At 44.1% G+C, this 12259-nt stretch overlaps 1 protein-coding gene across 39 annotated transcripts in view; it reads right to left on the bottom strand.

Annotated features, from left to right (window-relative positions):
• CDCA2 (cell division cycle associated 2) overlaps nucleotides 1-12259 on the bottom strand; it is an 88376-nt gene that overhangs the window by 46732 nt on the left and 29385 nt on the right. For 38 of the 39 annotated variants that reach the window (XR_010468017.1, XR_010468049.1, XR_010468046.1 and 35 more), the window contains one exon: nucleotides 923-1092. The exons of the other annotated variant lie outside the window; for it this stretch is intronic. The gene's annotated coding sequence lies outside the window, so the exon portion shown is untranslated. The remainder of the gene's footprint in view (nucleotides 1-922; nucleotides 1093-12259) is intronic. 39 annotated transcript variants of the gene reach the window in all.

Raw genomic sequence — 12259 nt, 5'->3', positions numbered from 1 at the left:
TAACATCAATCTGGTTTTTAATCCCTAACGGAGTCACTGAGTGTTTCGGAACAAGCGCATCTCCGCTCAAGTGAAGTCCAGCAGCATCCGAGTATCGCAGCCAAGTACGGAGAAAAGCTAAGAACGTCGAATATTTTAACTGGCATAAAGATTCACCGGCGTGACAGGCCCGGCATCCACACCCATGGAAAGGTTCACAAGTTCTTCACTGACCACACAGCCCAGGCTTTTCTAAGCATCACCCAGAGCCCATACAGCACCAGTTCAACTGAGGCTCTTTCTGGAGATGAGCTGATGCAGGATGGGATATAAACCCTCCTGGGAGAGCGGCACGAGCACCAAAACGAACCTCATACGCAAAATACACTGAGCTACGGCCTCAAGGATTTTCAGTACCTGAGGTTTCTGTTCAAGATTAAGAGGCAGCAAGTTGTTTTGCAGGCAGAATAGAGTAAAAAAAGGAAAAGAATATTCTTAGAAGCTCATTTGTCATGCGACACATGATAAGTGACTTGAAGAAATGCAGGCACTGGCCATAAAGAAAAAATAAAAAGTATCATTAATTGTTGGGCTTGTGTTCAGAGGTCAGAAGCCTGAGGTTGAAAGGTAGTGGGGGAGCATTAACACTCGCAGACACGGAGGGAAAGATTCTGATCTTTCCTATGGTGATATAAAGGTAGAAAGATTTCTCTGACAGTTTAGCAGTAAGTGTTTCAAAAAGATGGACCCAATTTCAAATCAGCTGCCATTTTTGAACCAGCCAGTGTGGTACATGGATCTTCAGCTGGCTTTTCTTCCTAGAAACACAGGTTAACTACCTGCCAGAACGCTGCATTTTATACAAAGTCTAAGAAAAAGAAGGTTGTATTATTAGTATGAAGGTTGAAGTATTTGAAGGAGCGTTTGGTAAGAGAAACCGTACCTTTAGACACCAAGCCTGCTGTCTGGTGGGGACGTCCTGTGTGTCTTTCAGAATTTCATGGTAAGCAGGAGTTAAAACCAGAAAACTTGTCAGAAAACAGCAGGTTTATTTGGACAAAGTGCCGCACTTGGCTCCTTTAGTCCCGTCTCCCAGTTGAGCAGGGTTGTTATCTAAAAAGAACAAGACACAAATACTAATTTTTATTGCAACCACCAGGGTTCAGACTTCCAGTTGCATTCGTTTTATTAGGAACCGGGTGATCAAATTCCTCGGGCGGCGTGGGACATTCTGAAAGCAGCATTTTCACTGAATTATAACAAGGATAAAAATCCCAGTTGGTGAAAGTAAAATACTTGTAAAGAACATGTCACCTCCTCAGCTGCTGCGGTTGGCTGAAACGCTCTTTAAAAGCTCCTTCCGCAGCCCGTTAACAAAACGACACCTTCAGCACACGATCCACACAAGGCTGTGTTGGTGCTCAAGTTCAAGTTCTGCCAACCACCTGCTGGAGCCGTTTCTTTCACAAGAATTTCCTATTATTGTGTTTTGTTAGTCTGGGGGCAAATTTATGACCCAGGGCCTTTATTATGCACCACTTTTCATCAAGTTCCAGTTTTTTTTAGTTAGAGCTAATAGTCAAAGAATTGAATCACAAGACTAGGATAAGGTCCTAAACATGTATGTTTTCCTTTAATTTTAATAAAATAACGCTCAGCTCTGGCAAAAATCTTCCTTCTGTAGATTTTAAAGCAGTGTGTAGGACAGAGATAGGGAAATGGAGGCAGAACCTGTCCAAAGTCATATAGGAAACTTGTAAAGGAAGCAGAAGATGCACATTCCAGTTCTCTCCAGCAGCTCAGGCAGAATCTGACAGTGCTTAAAGTGTTTGCAATGTCATAAACACGCAGATGAAGTGGTTGGGATATCGCATTGAGAACAGAACAAGCACTGGGAGAGTGTCCTTGTCCTGAAAAATAAGGCTCCGAACTAATTGGGAGGAAAGGGGGAAACTGGCAGATGAAAGGAGGGGGGAGAACCGGTCAACAAGTGACACGGAGCAGAACTGAACCTCTTCATCCACTCCTTCATCAACATGGAAGCAATTCAGTCTGAGGCCCACCTGACCCACTAAGGGTGAGTCAAAAAGGAAAATATAATCACAAAACCCTATGAAACAATAGAAAGTTCAAAAAAACCCCTCTAAATAAGAGCCCCCTCCCTGGTGCTGGTGTCCCTCCCGCACCTGACGTGTTGCAGGGCTCACAAACACCTCGTGTGGCTACCAAGACCTTGCAAATCCCAACATGCCATTAACGGCATGAAATCAGAACGCAAGCTTTGATTTATGGAGGCCGGATGATTCCGTGTCACTCACTCACTGTAAATTGATCAGGAGACGGCGAGGTCCTGTTAGAGAGATGTCATGTTCATGCAGAATTTATTGCCTGATCTCACGCGAGCACACGGGGAGATGGAGTCACCATGATCCTGATCAGGGGGGTGGGACACAAGGCAGAGATGTGCACCAAGGTGGGACCTACAGCCACGAGGACTTGGGTAACACCAGTCACTTGGTAATTAGCGACAAGGTCCTAATTGCCTTCAGTAGGCTTTGAATCAGGCTGAGTGGGTAGATAGCTGGCAGTTCCCCAGAGCCAAAAACCTGAAATAGTCACTGCGAGGTGGATTCGCAGCACGGGGAGTACGATTCTGCTTATGGGGAGAAGCATCTCGAACCCTCCCGCATGTCCCATGTGTTCCACCTGTTTACCAACGCGCGCGAGGACCGAGACGAGCCGCACAGGGCTTTTCATCTTCAAAGAATTTTGCAAACCTGCACGTCTTTGCTACAGAAGGATAATTACCGTAAAGCAGACAGCATGGATTTGTTTAAGTGAGAGAAGATTCTCAAGCTAATTTTAGGGATTTGAACAGAAGGCGACACTCCAGCTGGGAGAAGATTTCCGCCGAAAAGAATTTTTTGATGAAAACCAGAGGGCGAGGGGGGAGTTTCACAACATTATTTCCCCTCCTTTTCCTAACCTGCGCGGTGGAATCCACGTGGGACACGCGTTGGTAACAGCCTTTATCACTGAAGGATGGTCCTGCAAAGGCTGCCAGCAGAATCGGAACCTTCTGGAACAGACAGATCTCTACCAGGGGATTTCAAAGGAATCTCGTGGGCTGGTTGGTTGTTTACAGGAGGAGTGGATCAACATGGTGCCCTCAAAGAAGGGAAACCTATGGGGTCCTGGACACAAGCGCACACCTTAACAATTCCTCTGTATCTGTCGCACAGCTGGGAGTTGCTGTTGCCTTAACCTGAGGCAAAAAGCAAAGCTCCTCAACATGCTGAAATACGGATCCTTCCCCTCCTCCAAAGGTACCGGACTAAGATAATCTACCTGAGATTTCTGAGTGAGGTTTTGTTTGGTCTTTTTAAGGGAACCTGGATATTTGGCAGAATTTTTCACTTACTCAAGAATGCAATTTTCTGAGAAAAGGAGTTAAAAAGCAGGGTGGTTTCAATCAGCATTAGCTCTAATTCACCTGCTTTGCAAATAATGAGAAATTTCCTCCCTTTTAGGACAACAAAAAGGTAGAAAATCCTCCAGCCGCAGCAGGACATTTCTTCACTTTAAATTGCAAAAGTGAAATCTCTCTGCAATGCACATTTAAACTGCAAAAAAACCCAACAAACCTAAATCACTGAAGGTTTGCAAAATATTTCAAGACTCAGAGTTACTCTTGGAATTGATCTTCTAGGAATAACTAAACTAGCAGGAAACGCTGGACAGAATTCTCTCCCTCCCTTTCTACCGCTGCAGCAACACCCCCCGCGTGCTCTGCTCTCCCTCTTTGGAATGCACAGCGAGAAGAAACGAGACAACGGACCCGGGGCTGATGTCCCTGGGTGCCCATCCAGCTCTGCTCCAACTCAAAAAAAAGACATTTCGAGTTGCTCAAGAAACCCAAACGAGTATTTATAACTTCCTGACAGCTTGGATTACACAAAGCTTTAAGATCACTCTCAGTCTGCCTTGTCCTTTCTCTCCCTCTCGACGATAAAACCTGTAAGTCTTCAGGGGGAGCCATTTCTCCCCCAGATCCAGAATCGACGCTTGGAATCCGAAGACACCCCTCGCTTTGAACAGCACTTGTTGCCAAATCGCTCTCTCCCCATCCTGTAGCAGCTCAAGGCTCCGTTCCATCAGCGAGTGTTTCTTGAGCAGCCCTGATTCAGAAGATAATGGAAGGCACAAAAGGAAAGCCTTCCAAGTGGTAGGTTTCGGTGATAGAATAAGCATGAATCCTGGCAAAAGCCATGGTGGGACTGCCAAGAAATTCTATATGATGCAGGTGCAAATAGTTTTTAAAATTCAGACTCATTAAAATATGTATTTTGCGAAAGGAATTAAATTAAAACATCTGGGAACTAGGGGAAAAGGCTGGGGGCTTGAGAGGAGAACGGGGTTAGGCGTATGCATATATACACACACACATACAATTACTTTGTTTGCAGTTCAAAAGTGGATTTGAAGGCCCCGGACTTCATCAGGATCCATAATTGTGGGAAAGTAACCTGAAGATGCCAAACAACAGGAAATTACCAGAAGAATCTGTCAGCACAATCAGCTGCTATTTTCATTGTTCTTTGGCAAATTTATACACAGTCGGGAACACCTGGGCTGGCACGCAGCCCAGCCTTGACTAATTGCCAGGGGAGAGGAGCAGTCATTTGTCTTCGGTGGGGTTTCCTACGCTCGCTCCTCAAAACATGTGGTTTCACTTTTCCCCTCTCTCTGCAGGAAATGGCAGGACAGTGAAACGCAGAATAAATGAGTTCGATTCCAAGAGGTTGCCTCCTCAGAGGCCACTCCAAAAATAACTGTCTTGTGAGAGGCTGTTAATAACCAAGATTCTATATACTGTCTTCAGCAAACAACATTTCAAAGGCACAGTGTTCCTTTTCTCCCCGGACCCTATGTACATTAAAAACATTGTGGGGGGAAGAAAAGGAAGGGAGGGGGAGAAGGAAGAACCTGGGCAGTTAAGAGTCCTGTATATTTTTGTGGGGAATTCACACTCTCTTCGAACTGCCTTGCAAAATCCAACGCACCTCAAGGAAGTTGCTTGGATTTTCCTCCAGGGCCGAGCAAAATCCTGCCACATTTTTCCAAGGTGATTTCAGGATGAGCAAGCAAGTCTTTGTTAAGCAGCTCTGTCGATCTCCGCAGTCATTTGTTGAGGAATTCCCCTTGATTTTATCTTAAGGATGGCTCGCTCTCCATCTCGTGCCTCCCACACCCTTTGAGAACTTGGCATACCTGATCTCAGTGGGATTACACCAATGCACAACAAACAATTGCTTAATCCCGAGAAATTCAGGCACAATCCCACCAGCAGTCAGCAGCATCGAGTTAGCCTTTTGATTCCAGAAAATGACAAAGGATATTCTAAGATTTGTAAAAGCAAGGCCGTAGTTCCTGCGCCTTGCATTTAAGGATCCATTTCTAACTCGCTATTTGAAACAGGTATCTGGTGCATGTGTCTTACATTAAAAAAGCAAGTCCCTTTCCAAATGCAAGTTTTGAAACGGATTTTAAAGCTGTGTGACAGGCAACAGAAGAGTCCCAGCAATCACCTGCATCGTAGCTTTATCTCTGCCGAGACGTTGGTTTTGACATTGTAAGACTGCACTTTAGAAGATCACCTCTTTACAAGAACCACCTGTCTGCAGCGACAGCTTTTTCCTTTAACCTCCAAACAGATTTTTAACGTTAACATACCACTAAAAAAACGTGCCCCCTCCTCCCATTACCACTGATTCTTAGCAAACCCACGTTACCCCTCCAGGTAGCACAAGCATGTTTTATGTAATTCTTTTTTAAACCTGAGAAACTTTCTCATTTAAATTGCAGAGTATTTTACCATTTTGGATGGTCTTATGTCACAGCAGCAGCAGCATGTTTTATATTGAAGTGTATATCTGCATTTGGTGTATTTTCACCTGCATCTTGTCCAAATCCCACAATGATTTAGTATCTTGGCGCTCTGACAGCAAAGAATCAACTCAAAAAAAACCCCAAGCCCTAAAAAAACCCATTTAAAACATACAGCAGATGATCATTAGGTTGGGTGAAGGAGCTAAAGGAACATTTGGGTTTCATTTGGTTTCAGTTGCAGGGTAGAACTAAACGGTAATTCTAAACTGACCCACCTTTTCTTTCCTTTCCTCAACACAAGGTGAAAAATGTGATAGAACATTTTACAATATGCAGCACATTGGTTATACTGCAGCACTGATAGAGTTCAGACTTGGCTTATTTTCTCTACGACTGAGATGTTTTGACATGTTTATTTGTTTAATTTGTTTATTTTGACTAGCTCTGATTATAATTGGCAGCAACGAGCAGAATTAACATTAGACAGTGTCTTAGACTTGTCGGTTACAATAATGCAAAAGGCATGTGAAGACAAATTCTCCCAAGAAGTGACAATAGCTGGAGTTTGGTTCAGCTGCCTCCTGGTTTCCCTGATGCACAAGTGACAGAACAGCACTGGAACTACACGCTGCCCATGGATTTCAGTGCCACAGGATCAGACCCTCGAACAGCTGAAAACACACCACCTCTTAAAATTAGAAAATGTCTTTGTCAGTTACTCCAAAGCCAACAATCTGATCCAAATTGACATAATATCCTCCAAATCGACAGGTTTGAATTGGAACCTTGACATGAATATCACAGGATGTGCAAAGTGCATTTAGCCTTGGATGCAAGGAACGCTTGCATTCGTTGGACTGTTACTGCCAGTAAAGAAAAGGGCTCATCATCTTTCCAAACCAGACCCTTCATTTATTCTTTGGAGCTTATTCATGTCAGGCAATGAAGACTTTCCTCAACATCACTTTCCTAAGATATCCATCACCATTGTTACTTTCTTGCACCAGGACAATGGTTTCTAGAGTACTTTCCTGGGTTTGCCTTGGGTTTTTTGTTCTTAATTGCAGTCACTGAAATGTAACAAGAGTTAGAAAGGAGGGAGGAATCTATTCAAGACAGGCACTGTAAAGCACTTTCTTCAAGTCACAGTAATCCAAATGTTTTGCTTCAATTCAGTTTTAAACAGCTTGTATTTAAACTGACAAAAACAAGAATATTTTCTGAGCTGCTGCACCCTTCGCACAGGCTACTCTGCCATGATATTGCAGCCCATATGTTCCACGATATCACACTTCTCAGCGCTACCTAGGTGAACGATAACGCCAACAAATCCCCTTCTGTGCATGTAGACAATACCGCGTGTGGGTGATAAATCTGGAGCCAATTGACGGAGTTTACTTTCCGTATCTCGCGGTGCTCTGCAGAGGTGATGACACTTCATCCTCTCTGAGTTTCTCTCCTGCTCGCTACCCCAAAACACTGTTTCAGGCCTCAAGTCATGGCCACATTTTAGCATCAGAAGATATTTAAATGAAAACGCTGTCAGAACACTATGTTGCTACATTACCGAGCAACTAAAGCATTCCCTGAACTACTGAACCTGAAAACACCATCTTTAACCTCTACCAGTTAAAGACCAAGACCAAATATTCAATCCAGACCTTTCCCATGATTCCAAAAAAACCCCACAGACTCCAGCTGCAAAATCCAGATTCTAGTGCATGTTTCCAAGAGCCTGACATTTTAAAATTCAGAGTCAAACATCTTTACAGTGCAATAGGTATCCAGGCCAGATGTCAAATTCTTCCACCTTCTCAAAAGGAACATTCAGGTCTGAGATCACCAGAGATAAACTTATGACACTTCACCTGCAAATCCCAGAGAACTTTAGAAGGGGAGTGAAAAGAAAATGATCCAATTTTTTCCAGACAGGAATCTGAAGCACAAACAAAAAACCCCATGATGTCAAACACAAGAAAGGATCATAGAATTCAACTGTATGCTGCTTAGTTTTTAGCAGATTATGCTTTTTCTTTTCCTAGAAATAGGCATTACCCCCAGGCAAGCTTGCTGATGCCTAGTGCTAATACAAAGCCTAGTGGCGAATATAAGGGACAACTACTATCAAACAACCAAGTTGTTTAAATACGAAGACAACTCATGTCCAAAATAATGTGGTAATCGCACGGCCAAGATAAAGCAAATGAAAGCTTTAGGCAAGAGACCAGACTTGAGACCGAAAACACAGTCAAAGACAAGTAACCGACATTCTGATTTCCAGATGACTCCTATGGCAGCGAATATATGGTTAAGACCACCATGTGGGCCAAACCCTCTAGAGCTTGCTCGTCCACCAGCCAGTAGGACTTTTCTGAATTAGGTGAGTGGGGTTTGGCCTCAGAGATCACCAGCCGTGTGCATTCAGTTTAAATACCCAGCCAGTGCTTCAGTGAAGATTCATTTGTCATGTCCCTTGGCACCTTCCAGTCTAATTATTGAGGGCTGTACAACCCCCTCTCCTCACCCAAGAGTCTATTGTTTTTAAAGTGAGAGGATACAGCTCAATCTAAAAACAAGAAAAACCACAAAATCTCAATTTCACATAATTGCAGAAATAGGTAGAATCTTCAATTTCTAGCCTGTGCTTGTGTAGATCGGGGAATAACTTCACAGCATCTTTTAAACTCCCTTCACATATGATCTTTTAAAAGCCAAGCAAACAAACAAACCAACCCCTCAGCATCTGCTCTGTCATCTTGCTCATACAGCAACATTATGGACCAGGTTTTCTCCAGATTTTTCACAAAATAATTCATGAGTATCCCCATTTTACTGGTGGGAAACTACAGCTGGGCGAAGAGACAGACGAGCACGCAGACACCCCCAAGCTCACATCCTAAATCGCCGCTCACTTGGAAATGCATCTTTTCCCTCAGCATTTGAAATGACAGTCTCTTCCAAACAATTCTACATGTGCAAAGGGGATAAAATACCTATAAGAAAATGTGTTCTACTGGTGAGCTTCCCGGGGGGTTTGAATGACAGAGCGTACAACACCTCAACAGTGTCTATTTAAACAAAGGAAGCACATTGTACATGTCTCCGACATTTCTCCACAGAGTTCAAGGCAGCAAAGGTCACTGTATACTATACCTTTAAATAAAGTAGCCCAGATAAAGGGGAGAAGCCTCAAGCAGAGCCTGCCAGTTGTGACAGGAGAGGGCTCTGTAGGTAGCTGTCTGTTGCCATCCAGTGGACAAAAAATATACGCCAAAACCAGAGGAGTAAGGGTCTGGAATTCCCTCTCAAGAAAGTCCAAAAGGGAAGACACTGAATTATCTCTGAACTTTTATTCCACTACGTTATGAGCTTCTTGTTGTTTGCTTTTAAGATAAAGAGAAAAATCCAGATAAAGGGAAGATCCAGTGAAAGAACAGCTTGGATCAAATCTAGATTTCCTTTAATTAGCTCGAAAGACAGGCTGAGATGAAGAAGTCAGAAGGATGAATGGGAAGGGGAGAGCAGATGAAACTCTCATGCCAATGGCAAACAAAGGGTTTGCTTTGCAATTTCATGGATCGAGCAGTGGTCAAGGGGTGAAAACCCTAACTGAAAAATTTTAAATAGCACTAAATCAACGTACACTGGAAAGCTGGCTAAAAGTTTTCTTTTGTCATTAACAGTTGTGATTCAAGTTACCCCCGGGCTCTTCCTCTCCTGTTGCAGTTTACCCAGGGATAAAAGTGTTCAGTGTAATTTATGCAATGCCAAGCCATTGGGCTAAACCTGTACAACAGGAGTTTTTGATGCCCGGCAGCCCCTTTCAAGTCACCAGTTCACAAGAGCAAACAGCAAGAGAGGGAAGCGGGAACTCTGCCTGGAGGAGTTGTTATTCCTAATCCCACCCTTGCTTATTGGCTTCGATGACAAGATCAGAGCAGCTCAGCAGTCTACCAATAATAGCAGCTAATACACTGACATCATGTGCCGTATAATCCAGAAAAAGTCGCCCTGCCTCAGTTTCCCCACAGAGGAAATTGCAACATACCTTGACCTTCGTTTACTAAATCCTTTGAACTTTGTAATTGCAGAGTCCCACTAAAAATTAACTATTTCATACGCTATCTTGTGTGAAGATGGCACCCTCATTTCCATGTGATTTCAGTCTCCAGAACTTTTTCAGTTGGTAAACCAGCAAGATTTTCACTATTCCCCGAGAGCTCTGGGAGTTCTCTTACCCTCACAGAATCCCAGAATGTCAGGGGTTGAAGGGCCCTGGAAAGCCCATCCAGTGCAATCCCCCCATGGAGCAGGAACACCCAGATGAGGTTACACAGGAAGGTGTCCAGGCGGGTTGGAATGTCTGCACAGAAGGAGACTCCACAACCCCCTGGGCAGCCTGGGCCAGGCTCTGCCACCCTCACTGGGAACAAGTTTCTTCTCAAATTTAAGTGGAACCTCTTGTGTTCCAGTTTGAACCCATTATCCCTTGTCCTGTCACTGGTTGTCACCGAGAAGAGCCTGGCTCCATCCTCCTGACACTCCCCCTTTAGATATCTGTAAATATGAATGAGTCCCCCCTCAGTCTCCTCTTGTCCAGCTCCAGAGCCCCAGCTCCCTCAGCCTTTCCTCACCCGGGAGATGCTCCACTCCCTTCAGCATCTTTGTTGCCCTGCGCTGGACTCTCTGCAGCAGTTCCCTGTCCTGCTGGAACTGAGGGGCCACAGCTGGACACAATATTCCAGGTGTGGTCTCCCCAGGGCAGAGCAGAGGGGCAGGAGAACCTCTCTGACCTACTGACCACCCCCTTCTAACCCACCCCAGGTACCATTGGCTTCCTGGCCACAAGGGCCCAGTGCTGGCTCATGGTCACCCTGCTGTCCCCAGGACCCCCAGGTCCCTTTCCCCTACGCTGCTCTCTAATAGGTCATTTCCTCAGTCTCAGCTGACACAGGAGTAGGAACCCAGCTGCACAGCATCTCATGGGAATGGATCAGTCAAGTAAAATGTCTTCAGGGAAATGTTTTTTGGTAACCCCAGCGAGTTCCTTGTTGAAGATGCGCTCAATATATATACATACAGGGGTCAAACGCACAACCGGATCCATCAGCATCCAATAAAACAGCCCTTTCTTGTCAGGGTGCTCCATTTACACCACTGTAGGGTATAAACCTCAAAGCTTTTCCCCAGGTTTTGCACACACCAAACAGCACTTCGGCAGTGGATGGTGGCAGCAAGTTCCACCCGTTGACTTCCCACATGCTGAGATGTACAAGAAATCTAACAAGTAAACTACTGTGGCAAGATCTCCAATTCGATTTCTGCAGATGTCCTGATAAATATCCAAACATTTCGGCAGTTCTCCAAACTTATGCTGAATTACAAACCTTCTCGAGACCTGCTCCATTGTTATTCTTCAAAATTCCATCCAATTTGGATGGTGAGGCGTTCAAGACTTTTTTTAAAGCGCAAAGTGAATGAAAGGAAGGGGGAGCAAAAAGTTACTAACCCACCCCACCATATTTATTCTGTTATGTATCATTTAAAAAATGAGCACTAAAAGGCTGAGTGGAGCTCACCCGACGTTTTTTAATGTACTGTAATTTCTCAGGAAAACGCTTTGTGAAAAGTAAGCAATATATCCTAGCATATAAGTATGTAACCGTAGTTTCCCCCACCATGCAAAACATCTGTGACCTTGCGCAGAGGTCATCTCTGCAGTAGTGTTTCTCTTTACTTTTAAAGAAATGTCAAGCCATTTTTTATACAAGACTTATGACAGGGTGCTGTTTATTGTATCACAAAGCCACTATAACTCCAGCACAAGGAAACTGCTATTATTTGGAGAGTATATATCTTTCTGACTAGCAGTAAAGATGAAAATAAGAAGGGTCCTTTTCAGAGAGTAAAAGTCAAAGCCTCCCCTAATGACACCAGAATCTTCTCCGTGACTGAAAAATGAACCATTACTGGACTACTCAGTCCGATTAAGGCTCAAATTTTATGCTGGGATTTTCTATCAGGTCACACAGGGTTTGTGCTCATCTACCACTGAAAATGGTGCTCAATTCCCATTTTTTTGAGGTCTCTCACATGCCCACACAATCACTGTAGCCACTAGTCTTAACATTTCAGCTCCCTTCCGCAGAGATGGCCTTCCCTCCCCACACCATTTTACACTGAATCAAATTTTCTGTTTCATGTGGCAAGTGTTGGAGAAAATGTCAAGGACAATTTAGGGCAGAATAAAAATCATTCCCAGTCACCTCTATTTCCTTTTTACCTTTATCATGGAAAATTGCTTGTGGCTGTTTCTGGTAGCTCTGTTCGGTCCTGAATGAGTACACTGTGGGGGTACCAGGCTGTGACAGCTGCATCTTTTAAATCAGAA

The sequence above is a fragment of the Columba livia genome, chromosome 25 (assembly GCF_036013475.1).
Source record: "Columba livia isolate bColLiv1 breed racing homer chromosome 25, bColLiv1.pat.W.v2, whole genome shotgun sequence".
In the NCBI taxonomy this organism is placed as follows: domain Eukaryota; kingdom Metazoa; phylum Chordata; class Aves; order Columbiformes; family Columbidae; genus Columba; species Columba livia.
This window is presented reverse-complemented; position numbering and strand designations above follow the sequence as displayed.